This window comes from Crocodylus siamensis, chromosome 1, assembly GCF_052110815.1.
Source record: "Crocodylus siamensis isolate JL-2025a chromosome 1, ASM5211081v1, whole genome shotgun sequence".
Lineage (NCBI taxonomy): Eukaryota > Metazoa > Chordata > Crocodylia > Crocodylidae > Crocodylus > Crocodylus siamensis.
In genome coordinates, this window is record NC_143395.1 from 79,030,039 (window position 1) to 79,057,212 (window position 27,174).

Consider the following 27,174-nt stretch of genomic DNA (forward strand, 5'->3'; position numbering starts at 1 on the left):
CCCCTGTTCTCTTCTATGGGTTGGGTACCCTGGTAATTGCTTCCATGATGATCCCCAACCTCTTGTTATTCCTCAGATATGCTGAATGACTTGCTGTACCAAGATGCATCATGATAAAACAGCTGTTGCTTCCTATAAAAAAAAAGTGCTTCAGTAAATTGATGGCTAAAATTCAATGAGCTAGATCCTCAGCTGGCCTGATTCAGTTTGATTTTTGTGAATCTTTGTCATTTTACGCTAGGTAAAGTTCTAGCCTGGTGACTCTAGAAAAACAAAACGTCACCTCCGCTTTCAGAACACACTTTCTCAAGGCATGTTTTTCTTGTAATAATGCACGGTGTGTGTTTAGCTCAACATGTCTCTTATAGTTCCTGTTTGGGAAATGATTTTTCTTTTTAATTTCTCTGTCAGCCACACTTATTGAAGCGCACACACTTTAGACAGATGCAGCCTGCAAACAGGTTTGAAAGACAGTGATTTATTTATGAAATTCCTGGCTGAGGAGGTGAGGCAAGCCACACACAAATTTTAATGTAAAAAGTATGTTGCAATGCGTTTAGTAACTGGTGATGAAAGCACAGAAAATACAGGGCCAAGGGTAAGTATCTTTGCACAGAAACAGAGAGTTGCATAGGGGTGACACGTGAGAAATAATCTTTCCTTCAGCCCAAGAATGTACAGGCTCTTTACAGACAAGGTTCTTTGGGTAAATGTGATATATTTTATTAGACCAGCTAAATAGTTGGAAAAAATGTTCTTTGAAAACTTTTGGGACCAAACACCCTTTGTCAGGTGCTTGTGCCCAACAGCTTGCAAAGAACAATTTTGCCCAAAGAACCTTGTCTGCCTATGTCCTCAGACCAACATCCTACAACCAACAACTCAGTCTCTTTACACACACTACTGCAACATCAGGACTACAGCCTAATCTGCCTAATATCTGCAGGTGCTTGCTGTGTGTTTTGGCAAGTCCACTTATTGCTTATAGCAGCTTGTCAAGGCAACAAGGATTTAAACTCCACTGGGCTAAGCGCTGTTGCAGTATTCTTTGGAGACAATCCCAGTGCTAAAGATAGTACAATCTAGGGTTTGTCTTTGCTGTATTGTTAGTTCAAGGTATAACCTAAGTTTGGCCCCTAAAAGGGAAGTTACACTTATAACCATACTAAATCTGTGCAATGTTAAGCAATGTTAAAATTACAAGATGATATGAATAATTGCATGTAATGGGTTAATCCCATTTCATGCCTGCACAGCTATGACCTGCCACTAGAGGGCTGGCAAGCAGGGATATGGCAAGGAGCCAGGACACCTGAGCTCTACCCCTGTCTTAGGTGGAGGAGAAGGGCCTGGGATTGTGCATCCTGGGATGCTGGAGGATTGCAAATTGCTTGTTTTATCTCCATAGAGCAGACTGAAGTTACCCTAACATCAGCCAGGTAGCGTAGCTCAGAGTTAACCCTTACCTGAAGTAGCTTCAGGATGCTCGGAGGGCACTTAGCATGAATTAACCAGCTTTACCTTGCGGATGCTTGCGATTTAAGTACCTTTAGTACAGTCTAAGTATAACTTTGCCTTAATTTTAAGTTAAGTGGTTCTTCAAATTGGAACAAGCTGCCTGTTGGGGTAAGTGGGTTGAAGGTCCACTGCTGCTGAGGCTCCAGCAATCAACACAGTGAGGCGCTTCAGTTAACAACAAGCCACAAACCCATTCCCACTGCTAATCCAATCACTCTATATAACTGAAGGGTTATGACTCAATGTGGCTGCTCACACCCGCAAAGTTAACTGGAACAGAGTAACTTGACATAACTGTCAAAGCAAAGAACTGAGTTAAGAAAATCTGCAACAAATGGTATAAAAAACAAATGGAAAAACTAGGAGGGGAATACAGTAGGAGAAAATGGGGCTAGACAGACTCACTGGGCACATGTATTCTCTCTCCATGACACCCGCAGGAGTTTCACACTAAAACATGCCCTTAGGCTATGTTAAATACAATTGTAAGGTGGCTACAGGCCCTAATTTCCTGGCTTTGGTCTGTGCAGAGCAGAAGACCAACAATGCAGAGCATTTTCTTCAGGGTGCGGAACAGAAGCAGTGGATGAGATTTCACCTACATGTGTAGATAGATGGTTTGAAGTCAGTCAGAATTGCATTTAAATTCTAAATATAATTAAAAGAAACAGGACAAATATCCAAGTAAAACATTTTTGAAAGCCCTTTGTGTCATCTACCTAGCTGTGAGAAGTTGATTAGTGTGTCTGGGAGAGGGGATTGCAGTAGCGGAAAAGGAGGAGTGAAGGGCTGAAGCACTCACCAGGTGGAATAGTTGAGGGAAAGAACGATGCCCTGTACCGTGAGTTATTGCAGAATAGTTCCCAGATGAGTCAAAGTTTCAGTCCATCTCTTGTGTTCCGTCTTTCTTCCTACCTGTCTTGAACAACAGACAAAACACAAGGTGAAGAGTTGCCAGGATGTACACTCAGGAAGCTGTTGCATTGGCCAAGTGGGAAATACCAACAGTTTTCATAGCCAGAAAGTAAAAGAATTTGCAGATATTTTAGAAGATGTGGCAGGATTTAGAGACAACCTAAAGGGGCAGGGATGAACCAGAGAGAGCGGATAGAAAGATAACGTCCACAGTTCAGTTTTACCAAGAAGCAGCAGAAAGAAGGCGGTTGAGCTGTCACTTTGAATCCACGTGTTCAACCTCCAATAATAAATGCATTAGACAGACAGGAATTAAGGAAAGAAAAATCACATAAATGCAAACAGCTTGCTGAAGACATGACATTCAAAACGAAAAATATACACTCATGTAAGCAGCTTACAAGAGTGAGCTCTATCAGCTGGGCACCCCCCACAAACACTACTAAATCCACATGAGTCAGTACAAGGAAACTGTCAGGAAGAGGCTGTGATTAACCAGGGGTTGGGTTAGGGAAATTCCTTATGAATTGTCATAAAAAGAATTAAAGCTCAACAACACCATCATAGCTACTTTGTCTTTACTCCCCCTCTAGAGTGCAGCTCTATGCAACTGCTGTTACAGGGACAATATTCTGCATGTTTCCCCCAAATTAAGTGATGAAATACATCTTATTCTTTTGATATTTGACTCTATTATTAATCATCAATATACTACAAAAAGATTCTTTACATGAGTTATATTTCTCATAAACCTGGCCAACTGGCAGTGCTATGTGAGTTGTCCCCTCCAGATCAAAAAAAATGTTCAAAAAGATAGAGTGCTTACTTACATCAAAATAATATGTCAGTTACATGAAAAATTTCTAAATAAGAATTAATAAGTTAATGGTAGAATTTTATTACTCTCTGACATAGACAATACAGAACAGTCAATCAGTCACATTCTTATCCAGTAATATGAATAAACCACTCCATTGTATTTTCATTGAGGAAGACATTAGGACGCTCTTTAGGATAACATGTTATAAATGGATTGCTGGTAATAACTGTGGACCTTCATTCAGGTCAGTACTTAAGTAGGTGATTTAACTCTAGTGAAGTCTACTGGACTTATAACCATGTTTAAGTGCCACCAGATTTCAGTATGTGCATAAGGGCTTTCTTTAGTCAGTGCCATAGATTAGGTGTTTATAGTATAAATTGTCGTCCCACCCCACCACATCCAGGTATTTTGATGTAGCTCATAACTCAATTTCCAGGGTCAACCATGGGAAAAGGATAAATGTTCCTGGAAAGATTGAAGAAAATGTGATCCAGACACTTTTTAATATGAGGAGAATGAAAACAAATTATACTGTTCTATTATAAAAGTAATGCTTGTGACCTTTTTTTAAACAAATCTAACACAGAACCTAGGGTAGAAACCTGAAATTTGGCAGAGAAATTGTCGTTAGGGGAGGAAAAAAGTACTTTCAATATCCCAGTAAAAATCCACTTTGATTAGAGAATTACCTGGATTTGGAAATCAAAAACTGGATCTGATACATATAGGGTTTTTATAACAATAATGGGTAATAGGTTCTCTCAGTGGAAAGTGGATCGCATTTTACAAATATATGGAATTTCAATAGCTAATAAATAACTTTTTAAGAATGCAGTAAATCAAGTACTAAATAAGAAAGAAGAATCAAAGTCACCTATAAATAATGCGTAGGTGTTTTGCTGCCTGAAGGGAGGAACCCACAAGAACGATTTTGATAGGGCCCTTACACTCCTAATTCTCTACAGTCTTGATTCACTTATGCACTTCTGAAAATAGTCCTCGTCCTATAACAGTCTTTCAGTAAGGTGTCTTGAATTTTAGGCACATTCTAACTTTATGTATTTATCCCTTGAGGAGGATAAACAGGTTAGTAATCAGTACTGTAACAAGGGGGTGGGGGTGAGCAGAGCGACCACCCTGGGCACTGAAGCGAAGTGGCACCAATAGGTGCTGCCCAGCTGGGGCAGGGCCCAGGACAGAGCCACGAGTGGCTCATTTGGGGAGGGGGCAGGGACAAGGAGAGGGCAGCTCCCGCTGCTGTGTGCTCTCCGGGGCAAGCATGGGAGGGATGTGTGCCCCCTGCATCTGTGCACAGGGTGAAAGTGGGCTTCCGCTGTGGGCTTTGCCCCAGGTGCCAAACATCCTTGCCATGGTACTGTTAGTAATTAACTTGAGCTTTATGGCCTCCAGCTGGATAACCAGTTCTCTGTATTTTTAGTTGCAGTGAATTTTGGAATTGTGCACAGTGATTTCAATTCAATCATTCTCCTTCTGTGGGAAATCTGGAGTCTCTTGGTAGAAATGTTAAGTGACAACATACTGGTGAAACCCTAACCCAAGCCGCTAGTACTTCAGCAAGTCTTGCCAGTCTAGCCTTGGTTCAATTAACATTACTATAAGGTGGTTTTTATTCATAACAATTTCCACTGATAAACAGTGAGCTCTGAGAAGTATCTACTTCACTGAATGGAAATTTGTGATCGAGTACACTGGAAAAACACAAGGACCACAACAAAAACTAGGATACACCATTCTGTATTATAATATTATTTCTAAGCACAAGGGAGGAGGCTGGCAGGATGGGATTGTTTGTTTATAATATTACAGAAAATGTATTCCAGGAGATACAAAAAAGACATGCTTCCCATTTGTACCATCTGCTGCATACTGCCAGATACAGGAGCCAGGCAGAATCCCTAACTTTCTTGGCGCTGATGTGGTTGTGGGAAATAATGCACCTGGTGGTAAGAGAGTCTGGAAACAGAGAATCTGGATTCCCCCTTGTCAAAGATAACAGTAAAAAAGAAAAGGAATCTGGAAGATCATCAGCCAGTTGTCATCCTCTACCTATGAAGTTCCCTTGACATGAAAGTTACCCAGCACAAGAGTAACTTTGATAGAAACGCAAGTGTCCATTCTAACAAGCAACCATATAAGGTTGGTGAAAATGTACAGTGAATCAGTCATCTCCCCAAGTCTGGAACAAGTGATTTTTGCATTGATCTTTCCATGAAGTTTCCCACCAATAGTCCAAAAAATGCATGATTGCTGCTGACCCCATTATTGTCTGCCTGTGTTGCCCATTCTTTAGGGGGGGGAAATGCCAAGTCTTTTAAGGAAAAAAAAAGACACTTTATGATGCTAGATACAGAAGAACAGTATGTGATTTCAAGCAAGGTAGAAAAGGCTATTGTATTATTTTTGTTGCTTATAGAGCACCATAAGTGCACACAACACTTTAGAAAGCTCACATCTCTACTGCCTTTAGTCTACAAATGGATTTAGCCACACAGACTTTCACATGCACAGTTGACTTTGATATCAGCACATATGGGAAAAAAAGGTCCATGCTGGTGGATCCCTTTGTAGGATGGGGACCTAAAATAAGTTATGAATAATATGAGATGATAATTCAGAGAAGAAAAGACAGTCTTGCATCATCTGGAAAGCCAGTATTTATTAGAAAAGGAAGCAAAGCATTGTTATTATTCACATATAATTCTATGTTTTTTATTTCAGTGAGTGAAGAGGCAGAGGCCTGTGAGAGGTTTAGTCAGATCTTTCCCATTTTCTGTGGCTTCTTTGCTTCTCACTCCTTATCACAAATTATGTGCACCAGTGGTCAGTGGATTACACATCTGTCACGAGGCAATTTCCTAGTTTGCTAGCTATACCCTTTACTGCTCCTCCAAACCAAGTGTAACAAGGAAAATTGCAGCACTCACTGGGAACAGTTTAGCAGCAGACCACACTACATAATAAACATCCTGCTGCCAGCATGGCAGAACCAGCATGGAGTGGAATGCATCTTCAAGGCTGTAGCATTTCACTTACTGGATTAACTTCGTAAAGAAAGGGACAGGGGGAAGCAACACAATGGAGTACGTCAAATGCAGCATTATGCCATAAAGGTTGGACAATACCAACACTTACTACAGATGCCATGCACTTGTGTAAGAAGCAGAATCGAACTAAGGAAATGAGCTGGAGCTACTAAAATATGAAGAAAGGAAAGAAGAGACCAGGGTAGGAGAAAGCAGATGGGTTTAATCATGTCCACCAACTCAGCATATTTTTTGCTGCTCCATTACTTCTTATTCATCCTTTGTCATGTGGCTTATCTTTTAGATCCAGGGACCTCTGGGGCAATGAAAGTAGTGGTGGTGTAGAAGCAGAGCACAAATTAGAAGAGCAGAATGTCTGTATGGGCAGAGAACTTTCTCCGCAAGCATCCCATGGTAAGAGAACAAGGGTGCAGGAATTGGATTGTTACAGACACAAAGCTCCCGAGTCAGTGCACATAGGCTTGACATATCAGTCATTTAAAAATAAGGTTATCAAAACCCTCTAACATTGTACTTGTATGCTCAGATGATTATATGAGCATATCTCTGCCGCTCAGAACTATGAAAGAATCCAATGCCGGATGGATATAAACAATAGCAAAGCAGATTTCGATCAAACCTCAGAAGAAATGTCCTAAATGTGAGAGCAGTGGGGCAATGGAATAAACTGATAACGGAAGTTGTGAAATTGCTTTCACTGGAGATTTCAAGAGGAGGCTGGCTAGGCATCTGTCTGGGATGATTTAGGTATAACGAATACTGCAGCCTTGCAGAGGCCTGGACCACATGATCCCTTCCTGCTCTGTGATTCTATGAAAAATATGTAGGTGTTTTATTACAAGGTGAGCAGCTTGTAATAAAACAGGATAAGGTACACAAATGAAGATGCTGCGTGACTATTCCACTCCTCAAAAACAGCATTTGCTTCATCTCTAATCTGACTAGACTGCCTATAAATTGAGAGGGCCAGAGACCACACTGGCTTCTAAGAGTTTGTGGCACCAAAATCAATTCATATGTACCCTAAGCTTCATATAAGTCTGACAGTCAATCCTTTTCATTAAATTTTACAGCCACCTGACAGCCAATATGCACTAGTTATGTGTACTTATTTCCCTAGTATAATGGTTAAAGCTAAAAAGTCAACTGCAATCACACAGTGATCTCAGAAATCCTAGGGACTTCCTGTTATTTAGAATGGGAAATAATGCATGGTGTCTTACTACTACCTTGCAAGTATGCGCAAGTGCTGACTTTAGTGACAAGAACTGGAAATACCAGTATTCAGGCTGAATATTAATACCCTTTTGTCTTGGAACTTTAGAGGGGCTTTTTCTTTTTCCTTTTTGTATATTAAGTGCTTCCATAAGCTTGTTAACAAATCTCCTAAAAACCTAAAGGTGATCTATGACCAGATGAAAGCTAGAAAAAAAAATTCATTCATTCATTGACATGATCAGAAGACATCATTTTTAATGTTGAATAAAACAATACTTCACCCATTTATGGAGCAGAATACAACAAGTCTATTATTGATGTCCTTAGTTTGCCTCAGTTTCCTTGAGGAATGTTTGACTTAATAAAAGAATTTTCTCAGAGAAACCATGAGATTCTGAATTAGGATTGCAAAACTGAATTTATGAAATAACATCAGCAGTAAATAATAATATACCTCAAACCAGAATTCATCACACGCACCTGTGTTAGGGGGAATGGAAGTCGGCTTCATCACGCAAAGAGCATGAATCACCATCAAGATGCAGATTCAGTGAGATACAAAAAGAGTACTCTACATAACTTATGGATAGTAGTTGAATTAATGTAACAAGCCTCAACACAGAGTACAACTAGCAAGTATCCCGAACAGCACTTTTTTTTGTCCTTTTACATGTGATTAGATGTTTTAGCTTATAGCTGTAGACATATTGAAAGTTTATTCAAAGGTTTCAGTCTCAAGGTTAGACTTATAGCCTAGGGCAGGGATTTTCAAACTTTTTGAGCACTGTACCTCCAGCGGAGAGGCTAGTGGCAGCTGGTTGAAGGGGAGGGGGAGGGATGGCAGCCATACATGGAGCAGCAGCACAGGGTGGTAGATGGCAGTGGTGGCCACCATGTGCAAGCTTCTCCCCCGTTTGGCTCACAGAGGGACACCGCTGCCCTTGCCTCACTCCAGCCCTGTTCCTGTGAGGCGGTAGTGTGGGATGGTGGCACTCCATATGCACCCACCCGTGCATACCGCATGGGAACTTTCAAAGTACCCCTGGGGGTACGCATACCCCCAGTTGACAGACCCTGGCCTAGGGTAAAATTCTGTTCCATTCAAGTCAATGATAAAACTCAGGCTGACTTCACTGAGGTCAAGATTTCAACGTAAATTTTTAAAAGTATTCTGCTTGCCTGGAAGAGGACTGGATGGCTCTAACAATGTGAGATATAGAACCTTTCACATCTAGATAACTAGCTGTAACCAGCCTAGATTAGAAGTGAGAAAAAGTAATAAATGATTTAATGCTCTCAGTCTATCAGCAGACTCTGGGGGTATATACAGATGTTCAGGGAGATTAGGGGGAGGTTAGATCAGGTTAAAAATGGCCACCTAACTTAAGTTAGTTCACCCAGGTTTGGACCTTACACTTAGATCCCTAGTTAGGTGAATCTAAATGCAAACTGTACAGAAGTTCAGGAAGGTTAGATCAGTCTAAACATGGGCAACCCAATCTAAATGAACTGTACCTTGGAAATAGTCTTACTTAGATGGGGTCTGGTGAGACCAATCTAATTGAACTTCTGTACAGTTCCCAGCATAGCTGCAGAGCTGGGAAAGCCCAGCTGCTGGCTCCAGCCCCAAGGCTGTGCTTTTCCTCCCTGCCCCCCTGGCACCAGACTATTTTTAGTCCCCCGCTTTTCCCCCCAAGATGGACAACACTCCCCATAAACCAGCCACCCTCCACCCCAGAGCCCAACAACCCCCAGCCCAACCCACAAGCAACTCCTGGTGCCAGTTTTACTGGTGTTCACTGGTGCCAAAGGCCAAGGAAGTAAGTCAGAGTGGGGGAAGTGGTGGGTGGGATGGGAGGGTTGGTTTGGTGGGGGAGTTGTTCTTCTGAGGGGAGTCAGGGAGCTAAAAATAGCCTCTGTTCCCCAGGGGGATGGCAGAGATCCTTCCATCCCCCCTGCAGGCCACCTTCTTCCCTGCCCCCTCCTGCATAGGACCTGCCTACCCTCCAAGCCCTATGTGGACCCTGCTTACCCCCCAATCATCCTAATCCCTCACATGGACTCCATTTGCCCCTCAAATCCCCCCTTAAGCCTGCTTGCCCCCAAAGGTCTTCCCCCCCTACTACTCCCCCATCTTGACCTATCTTAGATGGGGTAGTCATTTTTAACTCGGTCTATCTTCCCCTGACCTCCCCAGATGGCTGTATGAACCTTTGTAGATCTCCATCTATATCACTGACTGGCAGTCCCAACAGAGACACCACAGACTAAACAAACACAAAAAAATAGATTTTTCTCTCATACCTAGGTTTGTTCTTCTAGCTGAGGATTTCAACTTTAGCAATTTCTGGAACAGATCTAAAGAGTCTCTGGAACTGTTGTTCTGGCTCCTGTCCCAAGCCCTTTCACCGTTAATTTTAAACAACAAAGTCTGGAGGAAGTTAGTGCTGCCTAAATCAGTGGAAAAACATTTATGTTCTCTTTAGAAAAGTGTGGGACTGGTTTTTTTCCCCATTGTTTAGCTGCATTATTCCACAGCTTGTAAGTGGCCATCTCTCCAATGCATGCAGCAGACAGAATTTCAAAAGAGGTCATTTCCCAAGTAGGCACCAGAATGGAATAGCTGCATTTTCTATATGGTGCAGCACACAATAGTTGAGCTCTTTTGAAAATTTTAAGGCATATATTTAGAAACAGTTTTCTTTAAAAAGCTGAACTGAAAGTACTGTTTTCCCTGGATACAAACAACTCTAGGAAAAAGGAAGTCAGCCAAAACAAGACCAATCCAAACTCCAGCAAGTTAGATACCTTCTGTGTAGTCAATACAAAAATATTTCAGCTTTTTATCATGGAAGGTAGCTGTGTCTGATAGAAATAGATGGTCCATCTTACTTTTTTCACTACACAATGCAGTACTTAGTTTTCACTTACACAACATGCAGTCTTCTATTTATTCTGTCATTTAATAAAAATGCATATTTATCACAGAAGCTCCTGTATCATATATATTATATGTGATTTCTTACATCAAGCATCTTTATAAGGGAACAGGCATATAAAATATTAGGGAAACTAAAATAGTGAGAGCACTTTGTATTTTTTTGTGTATTTTACAATCATCAGAAGGGAGATGTACATAAACTTAAATCTTAAAGCTTGTTTTATAAGCTTTTGTATTTAACACAACATAGTTTCCTTGGGTTTCTTATTTGCCCTTTTAAAAATTGGATTTATTTAAAAATTGTTTATAAACGAGAAGTTAAATTTGGCATCTCTTTTCTGTTAAACCATTTTATTGCTGATTTGAGACAGAAGGAAAGCAAAAAAAAAAAAAGAAAAAGAAAAAAGAAAAGCAAATAAAATGCTGCTTTATTCCATAAGCATCTGGGTCAAAGTCAGCTGTCAGCCATGTGATCAGTCTTTTTCTTTAAATGTTGACTGATGGATGGTGCAACCTCTGCTGATGTAGGTTTTCTGTACAAAATCCTCATTCACCCAAACTCCATCATCCATACCTGTCAGTCTAAGCCTTCAATTTGTTTGTTGTTTTTTTTAATTTACACATGCATAATATACAAACCATAAGTACTACATAAAGCATCAGGGTAAAAGACAGCAGACATGTTTTGCCTACATAAGCAATTTTAAGTGAACTGTTTTTTATTTTTACAAGGAAAAGTTTCACTAAAAAATTGGAAACAGCTAAAATGTTATGGTTTACACTAGTTGGTTTTTTATAGCTTCTAATCCTATCTAGCATGCTGAGAAATTACTGGAGAGGAACAAGAACTCTTCCAATAAGCAACACAAATCTGATACAGATGGCAATTCAACAAATGCCTCAGTGGGCGCAGCAACTAATGTGATGTTATATAATATTTCAAGGCTGGAACATTTACACCTAGATTGTCAAATGTATTTTCATTGGGAGTAGATGTTTCAAAACATCTTTGAGGCTCTGGGCCTTACCACCAGATCCCAAGTCAATGCTGGACTCAATGTAGCATTACTCTACATTCCAGCCCATGAAAACCTATACAAATCCTTAACCCTGAGCACCTGAGCTCAATGGTTTAATGGATGTGCTTAAAATTAAACATGTGCATAAATCTTTGCAAGCTTAGGGCTTTCATTTTTCTTAAATGTACCATGATGCCAACATTGTATCACAAAGCATGGTTGAATCATATATAAAATTCTGCAAAATTTGTTAGGCATTCTTTTCCTTTATAATGTATGCTGATTCATTAATACTTGTTTGTGGATAATGATTTGCAGATTGTGCATATTCCATTCTCTTCTTTGTATATAGAAGAAAAACTTGGAACACAGTACAGATAGCTTGCGATTCATTCTGCATATAGATTGATAGGGCGGAGAGAATTTAGCAGTGGGATGGGTAAGACACATTTTTGTAACATGATTTTTTTTAATATGGATAGGGCAACATGCTAATTTTTTTTTTTTTTTGCCTCTTTGATGGCTCATTTCCACTGAGTAAATGCATGACTGTCTGGTGAATATTCAGCCTCCAGTCAACAATTCTGCCTCAGTGAAAATTATTAAGCACGTAAGAAAAATCTGTCCCTCCAGGGTGAAAAAGAGGGGTGCAAAGAGAATGGAAAGGGCCCACAGTCACCCAGGGGGTGCATCCAGGCAAGCACACACGTATTGTATGCAGCACCGCAGACCCATCTGCAGTGTCACACACAATGCACATGAAGGCATTTCCCACACTGTTAATTTGCAGCACAGGGAATTTTTTTGGCACCCTAAAATTCTGGGGTCAAAAAATCCCGCACCAAAAAAAAGCAGAGTGGCTCGTGTGGTAGCAGTGTGTGTTGCCGGAAACGGGAGCCTGGCCAGCCAGAGCCACACGCTGGCTGTCCGCCAGGCTATGCTTCTTGCTGCCATATTGCCTCAGCTGCAGTCCCCGGAGGCCCCCAGGATACCAGGTAAGGCTGTTGGGGCCAGCACAGGTACTGGCCCAGCCTCCCCTACCCCACCCAGGGCAACTTGCCGTGCTCTGGAGCACATGTGCACAGGCATTCTCTGGGGACAAGTAGCAGCAGTACAAATGTGTGCCACTGCTATCTGCCCCTAGGGAAACATACATGCATGCTTGTCTGGACATGCTCCAAGAGTCCATGGTAAACCGATGCAGACCTCTTGTGTAGAACATTTTGGGGAGCAGATCTGTTGAAAACCCTTAAATACTCCTGACCTGCACCCACTATGGTTACCTATGGTAATTTTGGAGCTTTGTAAGGTAAATGATTGCCTGCAAATGCAGGGGACTGGACTCCTTCCAGGCTATGTTCTTATGCTCCTACGTGTGGTCCAGATGTATCTGCCATACATAGAACCTACAGCAGGGGTGGACAGTGATCTGGGCCTGAGGGCTACATAGGGAGTGTCAGTGAGCTGTTGCAGGCTGGGTCAGTTCTCCACCCCACCATAACAGTTCACCAAAACTTGCTATGTGGCCCAGGAGCATGACGGGAGGGTGGGGCTAGGGCTGGGATCACGGAGTGATGACAGCATGGGACTGGGGCAGGGCAGAGCTGTGATCCACTGCCCACATGCCTCTGCAACAGGCACCAGTTCTGCAGGCAGGGACGTGCAGGGAGCGGATCATGGCTCTGCCCCTGGCCCAGCTGCACATTGTCACTGCCCATATGGAGACTGGCTGGGATGGGATCCACATGGGCAGGGCACGTAGTCAAGCACACAGGATGGGACCATGGATGGGTTGGGATCTTGGGGTGGTGACAATGAAGGGCAGGAGCCCAGGAAAGAGCCGTGATCCACTCGCCATATGCTCCTGCCTGTGAAACTTGCGCCTGTCCAGGAACCCAATCCTGACCCTGTGCTGCCACCGCCCCATGATCCTACTCTATGACCCTGGCCCCGCCACCCTTCCTGCTCCCAAACACCACTCCTCAGCTAACTGCAGCCCCATCCCATCTGCCCTGCCAGCGTGGGCCCTGCCCCCCATGATGGGTGCATGGACGACAGGTCGGGGTGCCCAGGTAGTGGGGCCGGGTCCGGCAGCAGCAGCAGCTGAAAGATGCCACTGCCAGGGCTGCCCAGAAGCAAATCCAGCTACCGTGCTGCCCCAGCCCCACTGTATGCCCCAGGGCTGTGGGACTTGCCACATGTGCCACAGCCCAGGATACCCCCTGTGCCTGGGCTGGGTGGGACCAAGGGACCTGCCCGGGTTCAGACAAAATTACTTGATGGCTGGATCTAGCCCATGGGTGATATTTTGCCCACTCCTGACCGAGAGAGATTTCTGCCCCAGGTCTTTACCTGAGAATGACACAATGCACTAGAGTGTGAGCTGTGCCCTTCTCTTATCTTTAAATATTCTTGAGCCAAGGAGGTCAGGCTCACCATCTGTGAATAATACTATAAATAATATGTTATTTGCTGGCTGATCAATGCTTCAAAGCTGTTATGGATTAGTCAGTAATGACAGCCTGAAAATACAATGACCATTTTTTACAACTCCCCCTGCAGTTTCAACAGTTTGATGTTTCCTTCATGTCCAGCCCTGAGTTGTGTGTGGTGCCGCAGTACACCAATAAACCAGGCCCTTCTGGGTACTTCCCAGTCCAGAGATGCCTGATTTTCATGTAGTGAGCACTCCACAGCAGACAGAAAGAGCAATTGCGTTAAGTCCTGCTTCATCCTTGTAGCCCTGAGCTGCAGTACAGTTAATCATCCTGGAGTTATACCCATACATAACCAGTCTGCATGTAGATGCTATGAGGGGCTTCTACAAGCACAGTGGAAATAGCAAGCTCAAGAACTTTAGCTGACAACTATAACAAGTCTGTCCTGAATATAAACAAGTTGCATTACCAAAGTCTTACAAATTTGCCTGAGTTTAAGTAAAAGTTACAACCTTGACCCTTCGATAACCTTTTTTACAAAATTCTGACTCTGCAACAAAGCTTGTAGGCGCTATTAGTCGATTTCATTCAAGAATATGAGCAAAACAATGTCATTTTTCCTGTGCTTTTAAATGAATATATCCAAAATCATTCAACCCAAGATGAACTCTTCAGCTGGGTGGTGAAGTTTGCCAAATCTATAAGTAGAAACACCAATCCAGAATGTTCAAAGTATGGGTTAAGTCACAAAAAACCATGATATTGGCTTTAAAATCATGAGATTATTTTAAAAAACAGTAAATATGGGGGCCACGGCTTGCCCTTCTGAGGTCATTTGGCTTTCTGATTGTACTTGCATTGCATTTTCAAGCATTTTCTCTGTACCACAAGAGCTAGAAACTTTTTTTATATATAAAAAAGCAAGCAAGCTGAGATTCCCATATATTCAGTTGTCTCCAGGAGCTCGAGTCAAGTATTAGATGTTGTGCAAGTCACTTTGAGAGTGATAGTAAAAGTGTATAAATAACTGAAAATAGGATCTTTATAATGAAAAGTCCCAGGCAACCTTATAACAGGTCTCACTACCTGCGGTGTTTCATAATCACAGATATAAACAAAACTAAGTGAAAGAGCCCGGCTGTCCATTTCCAGTGATTTTACCTAAACTAGGCTAAAGACAGGGTAGAATTGCACTTTACAGACTAACTAAGTCAGAGATGCATAAGCATCTGATAAAGTAAGCTGTACCTTACAAAAGCTCATGTATCTTTGATTTAGTTTAAAAGGCTAGGGACAGAAATTACACAGAAACCAGTATAAGCAAATGGTTCAAATCTGTAACACAACAGAAGTTCAGTGCACATAAGCTTTCAAAATGACTGAAACTGGTTTAAGATAAACCTGGCTGAATGCAGTATCAGACTTAACTGATTTAGTTTAAATCAGTTTATTGAACTTCTGTCCCAGATCCCCTCCAGATTCCAATTAACTCACAGTCCCCCAGCATCCCAGAATGCTCTGAACCTCCCCCACAAACCCTTCCCCTCCCACACACAGTGGGTGAGCTAGCCTTGGCCCAAACCATCTGCTTCAGCTGAGCAGAAAGGCATGCTCTAGCATCTCCTGGCTTCTGGCCTGGGCCACTGCAGGCATCTGACTGTATTTCCAGAATCAAGTGAATGTCTGTTCACTTGCTTTTCAGTTCAATCTACACATCTTAGACTAACCTGCAAAAATTGAATGGATTCAGCCTCAGGCTTTTTAAATGTCTGTATTTAGCCTAACAGGGTACAACTCTACCCTGACTTCTGCTGGCTACCTAGCTCTCCTTACCTAAATTGTAAATACTATGTTTGAAAGTCATTCATTTTCCTTTTCAAATAACATGTCACTCTGAGGAGATGCACTTTGTAAAAAGGAATTGTAAAAGGGATTATTTAAGTTATCTGAAAGGAGGAAGTGTTTTTATATGTTCAGTTTAAAGAAAAGTGCAATTATTTGTCTGAAGATGTCTTTGGAAATGTTTCCAAGTCTGAGCCAGCATTAAAATTGTGCTAGACCTTGATTTGGTCATGCCCTCGTAGATCAGGATAGCATCCAGTGCTAGCTTTACCATTAGTGGAATCTTTATTATTAACAAATATAAATGAACCCCCTCCAACTGGTTTTTTTTTAATTATTATTATTTAAGCTCAGGCCTGCATTAAATCTAACTCCTTCTTAGAATGGAATTTGGTCCAATGAGCCCAGGCCCTTAAGATTAGCTCTGAATTAATTTCCACAGAAAAGCTAGACAGTTTACGATATAATTTCAGTGCTCCCATTTAACACTGGCCAAATATTTGGTGCAGAGACAGTGCTTCGTACAGCAAAGACCTGGTTTTCACTGTTATTTTCTTTCTCTCCCTCTCTCTAACATTGTTTGTTTTCTTAGCTTGCTGTTTCTTATTAGAGGCCAAGGCCCAGAACCTGCAAGCTGTTCTATGCAGGCAGTGAAGTCAATGAGACTCCACATGAGCGCAGGGGTTGACTCTCAGGGAGCATACTGTGGCAGTAGGACCTAAGTTTGTAATGCTATTAGGACAGGCAATCTTTGTTATTACGTGTTGATACTGTACCTACCATGATGGAAACCCAACTGAGGCCTCTTAACAGAACTACACTATTAAATAAGGAGTATTTAAAAGAGAAAGGAGTCCAAGGTCACTTCTAAATGGAAACCCATTTTAACTTATCTCCCACTGGGAGCATCTACATGTACAATTAAGTTGACACAATAAACTCCGGTGCTTATTGCAACAAGGGTGCATGCCCAGGTGCTCCGCATGCTGAACCGGGTCTCAACAGCCGCTGTTGGAGGAGGTCTGGGGAGTCAACCTGCCAGCCTTGGGCTGCTCTGACCCACCTCATCATGCTGCACAGGGGCTGGCTGGGGCAAGAGGGTGCTCCAGTATGGGGCTAGCTGGCAGGCAGCCTCTGCACTTATGCACGCTCATGCCCCAGCCAGCCCCATCAGAGTCTACGCTTGTAAAAAACTCTGCAGCAAGGTAGTACATGTTTTTACAAGTATTTTAGTAGCATTTACAAGTATTTAGTAGCAGATAGTGTTTACAAGTACTATCCTGCTGCTGAGTTTAATTAGTTTACTTCAGCCTAGTAGCACTGCATGTATAGACAAGAGACATCTACTGCATAGCTAATTTGTCAGCTCTGCAGTAAAAGTCTCGTGTATATGCGTCTATTCAGACACTTAAATTACCCTTTTGAGCAAGCCTTTACAATATTCCAGCTCCCACAATACTTTGCAGCAGAGGAAAGCAGGCTAGTGTGATTATTTGTATTTATACTGCAGTAGCAGCCAGAGAACCCAGGCAGGCTGAGAGCCCCCTGGTGTTAGCTACTACATTTCTCTCTCAAAAGTAGCTGTCCTCTTTTTATTTTTAACTTTTCCCTCCACTCCCTCATTGCCAGACAGGAAAACAATTAGAAAAAATATATAATTTTCTCATTGTATGGCTGAACAGCAATTCTCCCCATCTTCCTCTTAAATAAATTCTCAGCCTGCTGTCTCTTGAAACATGTCAGCTCCTGAGTAAAACTCAGGGAAAGAAGGGCTGCTAACATCTGCTGTGCCCTTTTTCCTCCAGAAGAACCAAACACCTCACTGACACCCTCCTTCTTGCAGGGATCACCTTTGCTATTATTACACAACCTTGTTTCTGCTATTTTTCCCAGAAAAAGGAACATATTTTGTAGTGTGTGCCAATATAAATTCAACGCATAATAGATTAAAAGAAGCAGAAATAAAAAGGTAATGAGTAAGAACATTATTCCCCCGATTCTCCTTCCCAGAAGTTTTGAGTAGACTTTGCTGTACCCTGATTCCTTTCCATACCACCTTCTAAAAGTCACCTGAGGTCTGGGAAATGAATTCCAAAAATTCTTCTGCCATAACCCTAAACTTCCTGGAGCACACGTTGAATGGAATTGATATACCTGAAACCAGGAGCTTAGTCAATAACTTGATGAGTAAAGATAAAACAGTAAACCAAGCTATATGGATTTAACGAGTGATACGAAAAAGGAAATAGCAAGAATTCAAACTCTTTTTTTCTTTAAGAGAATGCTTGAAAGCAAGTATCAGATACCTGTTGTGACATACTAAAGAGGAAATCGTCTCACTGGATCCACGGGGCAGTTCTGAGATAAGCAGCTGGAATGATAACTTATCTCTGTTGCAATGTAGGAAGTATAGATACTTCAGATGCTAATGGTGTGTCCTCAGGGAAACAGACATAGAGCAGATCTAGGTTAGGTTATAACAGAAATGTGTTTATTCAGTTATGAAACTCACAGAGAAGCTGGCTCTGTTGTTAGTAGCACCTTAATGCCCAGAAGAACTGCCTTTGTCCTAGAAAACAAATTGAAAAAGGTGCACAGGGCGGTCATATAGGGTCAGAGTCTAAAATATACCAACATTCCCAAACAGTAAACACAAATGCACTTTCCCTGCAGCTAGCAGGCTGCAAAGAAGGATTTCCAAAGTCTGGACATGCACACCACTTCTTCCTGAACCCGGCAGCAGATCTCCAGTGCTGATACAGTGCTGCCAATCCCAAAGCATTTAATAAAACCTCCAAAAAAATCAGTCGGGGCTTAAAAATCACAAGATTATTTTAAATAAATAAATGCCCCCCACATTCATGCCTGCCTTTGAAAACGTTACAAAATCCACAGGAGCCAGATCAGATTGCTTGTGGACACTGCCTAACAGTGCAAGTTTTACAAGATCCCATAAAAACAGGTTGACAGCAGTGAAAGTAGCTTCCACGTGTTCACAAAAGGCAAACCCAGGGGAAATCACAGTTTTGTTCCTAATGCTTTTTACTCAAAAATAACCAGGCCCGCTGTCCAGCCAGTAACAAGTCAATGGCACATGACAAGTGGGAACATGATAAAGGGACAAACAGAAACTCTAGTCTGTTTATTAACTGATGTTGAATACCGAGTATGAGGGGAAACCACATTATACCGAAGTTCTAGGCAGAGAGCGCCCAATGCCTACCTGTCACTTTCAGTGCCTAAATAAAAAATGTAGGTACTCAAAACCGGATGCTTAGTCCTCCAGATAGGTGTCTGGAGGGCTAACCTAGATGCCCAGCATCTTCAACTATTAGACAGACGGGGAGACATCACCTCTACAATTTCCGTTCTACTGACCCTTTCTGCGTGCTCTAAGACTTTACAGGCAAGATAGGAAGAGGGAATGCCTAGTCTGTGGATACTAGAAGTGGCATAAACTTTATATAACTTTTGTCAGGTGCCTAAAAGTCTTTTCCTTGGTGTGCCCAAAACTGCCCGGGTCTTGCCAGTGCTGACCAGGCAGGTGCTTAGCTCATGCCTAGGGCACTTTCAGAATCCACAGACTAGGCATTCCCTCTTCCTATCTTGCCTGTAAGGTCTTAGAGCACACAGAAAGGGTCAGTAAAATGGAAGTTGTAGGGGTGATGTCTCCCCTTCTATCTAATAGCTGAGGATGTTGGACATCTACATTTAATTCCTTCCTCTGCCTGAGAATTGAAGCCACACCTCCCCCTTTCCAGGCTTCAAGTTACTCTGGACTAGTGAACCCAGCATGAAGTAATTAAACAGTAACTGCACCAAGAAGATCACACTTGACCCTAATGCCTAGTGGTCAGGGCATTCATTTGGTAGAGGAAAGACCTGGGCTCCAGTCCCTAGTCCAATGAATGTTTAAGTATTTTATATGAAGTATTCATTGGTGCAGAATGAATTCATTGGTGCAGAACCCAGATCAGCCCAGGTAACGGCCCTATCCACTTAGCTAGAATTATGCTCTCTCTGGCCCAATGAGCATTTAATTACACCATGAAAAGTGCAGCAGTTTCAAAAGAAAATATTGAGAAAGTGCCACACTAGAATAACCTATAGCTTGGTGCTTGAAGCCCTCTCAAGGGAGATAAGAGCTCAGACACCATCAGGCAGAGGAAGGAATTGATTGCCTCCCACATCCTGTAACCACTGAGCTGCCAGATAAAAGGCAGAAGGCACGTCAGTTGTATTTTTTGAGAAAGGGCTGGTGCCAGTGCCTAACCACATGAAGTGGGGCAGGGCTGTGAGGGAAATGCCTCCTTCCAGTCCTGATAAAGTGTGTAAAGGGAAGTCTATACCACTTCCACCATGCTTGAAGGAGGACAAGTAGGCACAGCACACTCCAGACCAAAGAGAAAGCGATACAGGGACAGAGAGCAGCAGGGCTTAAGACATATCCTTTTCCTTGGCTATCTTAAGCAATTCAGCTGGATTTTACATATCTTATGTTTAAGTGAATTCTCCTCATTCACTGCATGTGAGCCTAGGCTCCTAACTCAAAATGGAAAAGTTCACTACAAAGCAATATTGCCACATCTAGTCCCTACACCTCCCCCCCCACACACACACACCCTTTTAGGGACCCTGTCTAAAAGAAATTTCTTGTTCTACTTTTGGTTAGTCTAGCAAACATCAGTAAAGTAAAAGGAATATGGTACTCCTGTTCTGTTCCTGCCCAGTGCAGGCTAGATAGCATTCCACTGTGATTAGGAAAATTCATATCAGGTATGTCTTGCATTGACCTCATAGCAAAGATACTGTGCCATCTTTTCTGCTTGTTTTTACAGCCTGATCTTCTGGTGACAATAAATATAAACTGATACCAGGTCCAAAAATAGAGTTAAAATATTTTTTCGAAAACCATGGAGCAGTGGTTGATATCAATTACCTCACTGTAATTCCATCATAAATAGTCTTCCAATACTACTGACTCCCATTTAGGATATATTACATACAACCTAGGATAGTGTTAATCTTGCAAGTCAGATGCTCAGAGGTCAGAAAATGCCAAAATTAAGCTTGTCTGAGCCACCTTAATTTAGCTCCTTTGTATGTGTGCATTCTGAGACAGTTTTTAATTACATGCTCTCATACTATATTTTCCACGGGACCTCTCCTTTACTCTGTATGCAAGATGGAAAGTGCTCAATTAACACGCTGCTCTTCAATATTTTATTTTTTCCTTTTTGTTCACTGTGCAACCCCATGCCTTATTTACCAGATCCTATTCAAACCCTGCTCTGACAACCTGCAAGATGCACTGGGCCAAAGAGAGACAGCATGGATCTGCAGCAGTGATATAACAGGCAGGAGTTGGCACCCAGGGCAAACCTGTGAAAGAGCGGGAGGGGAGACACATGCAGACTCTGAGAGCAGTGGGGGAAGGCATGGCAGGACTCAAAAGCAGGGTGGCGAAGACACAGCAGTCTTACCCATGTTGGGAACTCCTATATAGTCCCCAGCTGAGCTGCAGCTGCCATCCCTTATGTTCTGCTCACCCTGGCTGTTGCTCTTAAAGCAGCAGCCGCACCCAGAACCATTTTGGACTTTCTGGCACGGGTATCCTGCCATGGCTTGGATTCTGCAGGGGATGGAGGGAAATTTAGATGCCCCTCCTAAGCTGGCACCTGGGACACATGCCCCTCTCACCCTCTCCCAGTTATTGTACTGCTCCGTCGCCTCGTGGTCAGGGAATCCCTGGGAAGGGGTGGTCATGGTTTCAGATCCCCATTCAAAGAACTGTTTACTGTACTTTACTTCAAACAAAATGGAAAACCACAAGCCTACAAAGTTGCTTCTCTTTCTCTCTCTCTCCTCTCCTTGAGTGGAGAGTACCATTTCCTGGCAGCCCATCACCTGAAGTTAGATAATTGTAATAATCAGAGAGGGGAGAAGTGAGTTTGAATCCTCTCAGGTTGAAGTGGGAATTGAACCCAGAAATCCAGCTTCTGGATAAGCACTGTGACTACTATTACTTACAAGGCTGGTAGGCGACAGCACCACAACTTTAAAAAATGAAAGTGACTGCAACTACAGTTTTTGAGAAGCTCAGTCCTGGCACCCACTGTGTTTTAGGCTTGCTCCAAGAATGCCTCCTTATTGATCCCCTATGGGGATTTAGGCAGAAGAATGCCTGGTTTCTGGATCTTAATCAGGCAGGAAATACTCAGACTAGGGATTTTCTCCAGACATACAGTGAAATTTGAAGCCAAACAGAGAGTAGACAGAGACCTTATGAACAGAGGGTTAGAAGACATCTTTGTGGGGCTTTTTAGATAGCAGTTGTGGACTTAAGTAGTACTGTTCCACTTAAATGATGCTTCAAGCACTTAAATTCTTTACTGGACACTATCCTAAAGAATTTAGCACTACAACAACATGATCTTTATCCTTTTGTGATATATAACATTGGAAAACATCCCCTGGGATAGTCCATCACAGAATAATCTGTTGACATTTCAGAATCTCTCTTATGACCTGGTCCTTCCAACACAGATATAAATACACTTATAATAATTGTATTCCCCATTAGAAAGCTATTTTGTACACATTTGGGTTAGAGAATAACTAAGGGGCCAGTTCAGTGTTTGGCAGTTGAAACAAGGCGCCTTGAACCAATTTAAGCTTAAAAGCACTCTCAGTTGGGGGGCTAGCTATTGATTAAACATGTCGGAGCCATAGAGAACGGAAAATTCTCCCACAACCAAATGCACACTGTGTGAAGGGTGTTATAGGAAGAAGAAGAATTCAAACTGACTTCTGCTGTCCCAGATCCTTTTGCTGCAGTCCATAAAATCTGGACACAGAACTTTCCAACGACCTAATTTACCTCCTAAATGCATACCATTTTATTATCAAATATCGTTTTACCTTACTTTTTCTCTAAATTAATATATTTCATGTCTTACTTTTTCTCTAAATGAATATATAAATATAAATATGTATCTTGCTTTAGCATCTAACTAGAGTGATAGGCAGTTATTTATTCTTGAAGGTGTATCTATTTTGTGCCCCTTTTGTAGAACTATACATTTTTTTTATGGTGCATGAGCTGTTTTATGTAAAGACACTGGACATTTTTAAGTACAGAGTAGACAACAATTTGCCCAGTATAGTATAGGTAAGATGATCCTGCCTTGAGCAGGATTTGGACTAAATGACCTCTTGAGGTCCATTTAGATCCATTTTCCTGTGACTCTGAAAACAAATTGCCTTTCAAGGGCTCTGTGGGGAGGTCTACATTGCATCCAACCATGCTAAGGAGCACTGCAGTGTAACTAAGCACCTCTGTTCCACGTATGCTACACCCTCAAAAATACAAGGTAGCTGCTACTTGTCACATGCTTTACTGCTGCTCTTACCTTCTCCCTCTCAGAGGTGCTAATTGGCACATACCCTGCGTGCAGCTAAGTAGCTACACAGCATTTTTCAGCCTTTGGCACACAAGGAAAGGGAGCAAGTGGGCAGGATATTCTTTATGGTAACACTCCTGGATATAGCTTAAGTTAGAGAGGCAAAGGAATCGCTGCTGTTTTAGGCTTAATCTAACCCCTTGGCAGCTTACAGAAGTCCAACTCATTTTATTTGCAGGAACTCTTCAGCCAGTTCTTTAATGCTCAACATCATCTCCAAACTAAAGATAAATTTAGGTCTAGAAAAGCCCAGGGAGGATGGGAATCAGCAAGTGGGCCATCCTGTATTCATTTAAAACCATCCTTAAAACTGTCTCCACTTCTAAGAAGACACAGAAGAAAAGGGGCTCACCATCATATCCAAATCCAGAAAAAACATCATTCTCACAGTACTTGCAAAAGGAGGTAGAACTTAAACACATCAGCAGTCCTCTTCAACCTCCTTAACTAAATTAGATTTGATTCACTGTTATTAATTGCATTTTGGGTTAATCCATGTTTTTGTCCTGCTTGCCACCTTTTTGTTTTGGACTGCTGCAGAGATAGTTGAAGCGGCTGTGCCCCGCGTGGTTGGAGGAGTTGCTCAAGTTCTCAGGCCACTTGCATTTAACTTTCTAACCACTCTCTCTCTTTCTTTATCTCCCTTCCTCACTTGCTTTGCTGACTGGACTTCATTTCTACTTCTTCAAGCCTTTTTTTAAACAAAGCATCCAGACACAGGGTCATTGGTTCTTGAGAGCTGACTATTTCCTGGGTCTCTGTGATAGCTTTCTCTGAGCAAGGAGAGAGACAGCCTAGAGCCTCGTTGGTGGGTTCTCCTGTAAGAAGCCCACAGGGAGGCATTGCCTACAGTCTCTGCCTTCTCAGGGACAATTCAGTCCTACCTGTCTGCTTAGCAAATGTTTTCTCATATCAGTTTAACCCATTGAGTGAGAAAGATCAGCAAAGGGATGCGAGGGTAGGCAATCCCTGACCCGGGTGCTAGAGCGTGTACCTGCACCTTGGGGTGGATGGTGGGGAAGAGGACAGGGCTGCACTGCCACAACAAGGATCAGGCCCCTCGCAGCTCTCCCACCATCCATTTCTGGCATGCAGCACCTTAAAAGCCAAGGTTGCGGGTGTTTTCAGCACTTTGCCAAAAAATATTGCTGACTTCTGTGTTAGGGAAACAGTGGCCGCCTATACACGAGACACTGAATGCGTAGTAGCCCGTGAATACATGACAGGAAGCATGACACAACGCTCTTGTGCAGCGGTCACAAGCCACTGTGCAGTCAGCATCACAAAAAAGCAGTTTCTTGGCATGACTGTGAAATCACTCCAGTTATTGCACAGTCATCTAATACTTGCAGTCAGTGTCTCGTGTAGATGCAGCCACTGAAGCATTTGGAAGGAACAAGAGCCTGGGTTTAACCTGATAGTAGAAGGCCCGGATCAAGGGATGTGACAGAACAGCATTGCTCAACCCGCGGATCAAAAGTGGGTGGCAAGAATATATGAAAGGGTCAGGAACAAACTTGAAAAATAGATTCTCCTTTAAAGGAGAAAAACAGGGGAAGCTGTGACTTTACCCTTGCAGGCTGGCAGAGTTTCCCCCCCACCCCCATGCTCCACATACAGCCCCCCCACTGGCTGGGGACTAGTGCCCATCAATGTTTCCAAGTGGGTCCTGGTCCAAACAAGGTTGAGAAGCACTGTGATACGCACTCGGGCTCCGGGCTTGCCCCACATGGTTTCTATGCCACTCTATGGCAGAGAGCTGCGGCTGTTCAGGAGGTGGGCACTGCCTGGCTGCCTCGGGCTCGGCCGTGAAGCCCCGATGGAGGGAAGGAAGGGGCCAGCCCCGGAAGGAGTCCCGCCCCAGCGAGTGGAGGGGCCGGGCGGGCTGAGGATGTCGCCTGCAGGCGGCGGGGGCGGCGGCCGGAGCGGGGCGGGGCGGGCGGCGAGCGGGAGGGGCAGACGCGGGGCACAAGCGGAGCTCGGCAGGACCTTGCCCACCCCCTCCCCCCAACCACTGGCCCCGCTCCTTTCGCTCCCCTGCAGCCCCCGTCCCTCGTGCACCCACGCTGCAGCCCCGGTCCCTTGCAGCGCTGCCCGCAGGTCCCGGGCGGGGCGGGGCGGGGCGGGGGGCCGCGCAGCCGCCTCCACTCACCAGCGCGCGGGCTCGGGGGTTGTTTGGCGGAGATGCACCCTGTGTTGTCCGCCGGCGCCGCGCCGGGAGCTCGCGAGGGGAGGGGGTATGTCCGTGGGCCGTTAACCCCCCCGCCCCACCACCAGCACTGGGGCATCGCGGCCAGCCCGTGGAGCCGGCAGTGGGACGAAGTGCGGACATCAGCATCGCTCCTGGTTTTTCAGGACGGGATGGGGGGGGGAGAGGGGGTGGTAGCGTCTGATTCTTTTTTTAAGGAGAAATCCTGCAAAATCCAGGCAGATCCGGCTGGTCTTTCTCTCTCTACCCCGAGCGGGGGTGGGGGAAGGAAGAGGGAGGGTGCCCGCGGGACCCCGTCGCCGGGGGGCCGGGCCGGTCCCCGGGGCTGCCGGCGCGGCGCCCCCCCGCTGCCGCCTCGCGCGCACGTGCTCCGGCGGTGGCGGCAGGCGCCGCGCGGAATTAGTTAAAGCAATTCAGGGCGAGGAGCGCCTTGACCCAAACTTCTTCCCCGGCCGCTCTTTCACCCTGGCAAACCCCAAACTCCGGGGAGGAAGCGGGGGGAGGTCGGGGAGCGCTCAGCTCCGGCTGCCGCTGCACCGCGCCAAGGCAACAACCACCCCGCTCTCCCTCTTCTGCATTTTAATACCGAAATCTGGAAATGGAAATTGTTTGATGTATGAGGAGACGTTATCTAATTAGGGCGTAAGAAATTTAATCTTTCCAGCAGGCAGGTCATATAATTAATGTTAATTTAACGCTCAAATTCTCAGTCATTAATTTTTATTCTCTTAAATGTAGTTTGGCAGGCCCCCCTGATCCATGGCAATGGATTTCACTGGATGTAAGAGCACACTTGGTCTTTGGAGTGAATTATTGCAGACCTTCCTATCCCAATAACAAGATCACATCATGTATGCATTATTAAGCCATGTAATTGAATGGTCCATAGTTTGCATATCAGACTATTAAAATAATGTGTTTTGCTTTTCTTCCAACACGTAACGTGAAAGCCTCTGCGAATATTTGGCGATTCTGATCATTATCGCCAAATTACTCCAAATGCTCTCTTCATTAACGTGATTTCTTTCAAGCATTTTTTTTTAAAAAGGTGAATAATGCCTTAAGTGAGGGCTTGGAAAGTTGGGGCTTTTTTTTTTTCTTTCTTTTTTTTAAAATAAAACTTGTCAAGCCTAGCTCGAAAACGAGACGACACCACCACGACCAGACACGAGGAGAACGGTCCTTTATTCGCTGTGTGTGTGTGTTTCCCCCCTCTCGGTTCAGGAAGCTCACTCCGAAGTTGCACTCCACGGGGAGCAGAAGGGCATGCCATGTAAGGAGCTGTGCATTTCGGATGCTACAGGACAGATGGAAAGGGGGGAAAGTTGCAGGGACCCCCTCCCCCCCTCCCCCCCATTTCCAGGGAAGAGATGGGGACAAGAGGCAGACAGAGAGATTGATTTGAAAAGATACTGACCTCTCTCCTCCAGCGGCAGTATAACTTGTCCGGGAAAAACAAGCCGTGCGATCCCCCCTCCCGCCCGACCCCCTGTCGGACCTGTCATTTGCACGAACTGCCGGGCCGATCTCGGCAGGTGAATGCTCCTCCATTAACTGAGCCGCTAACTTTCTTCTCGCCCCATGCCCCCCACTCAAGCTGAAGCCTCCCAGCCCCGTCGCCGCCGTCCCTCCCCGCGCCCTCCGCAAAGTTCAGGAGCCGCCGCGCCAGCCTCAGCCGCCGCCGCCGCCAGGAACCGCCGCTGCAAAATAAGAGTCTCTCGGA

General features: G+C 43.9%; 1 long non-coding RNA gene across 1 annotated transcript; it reads right to left on the reverse strand.

Annotated features, from left to right (window-relative positions):
• Positions 1–104: 104 nt before the first annotated feature.
• Positions 105–25,470, reverse strand: LOC149872953 (uncharacterized). The gene is made up of 3 exons (XR_016440935.1): positions 25,395–25,470; positions 2,321–2,433; positions 105–132 (listed from the first exon to the last, which is right to left on the reverse strand). It is a non-coding gene; the product is annotated as an uncharacterized LOC149872953 (long non-coding RNA).
• Between the last annotated feature and the right edge of the window lie 1,704 nt (positions 25,471–27,174).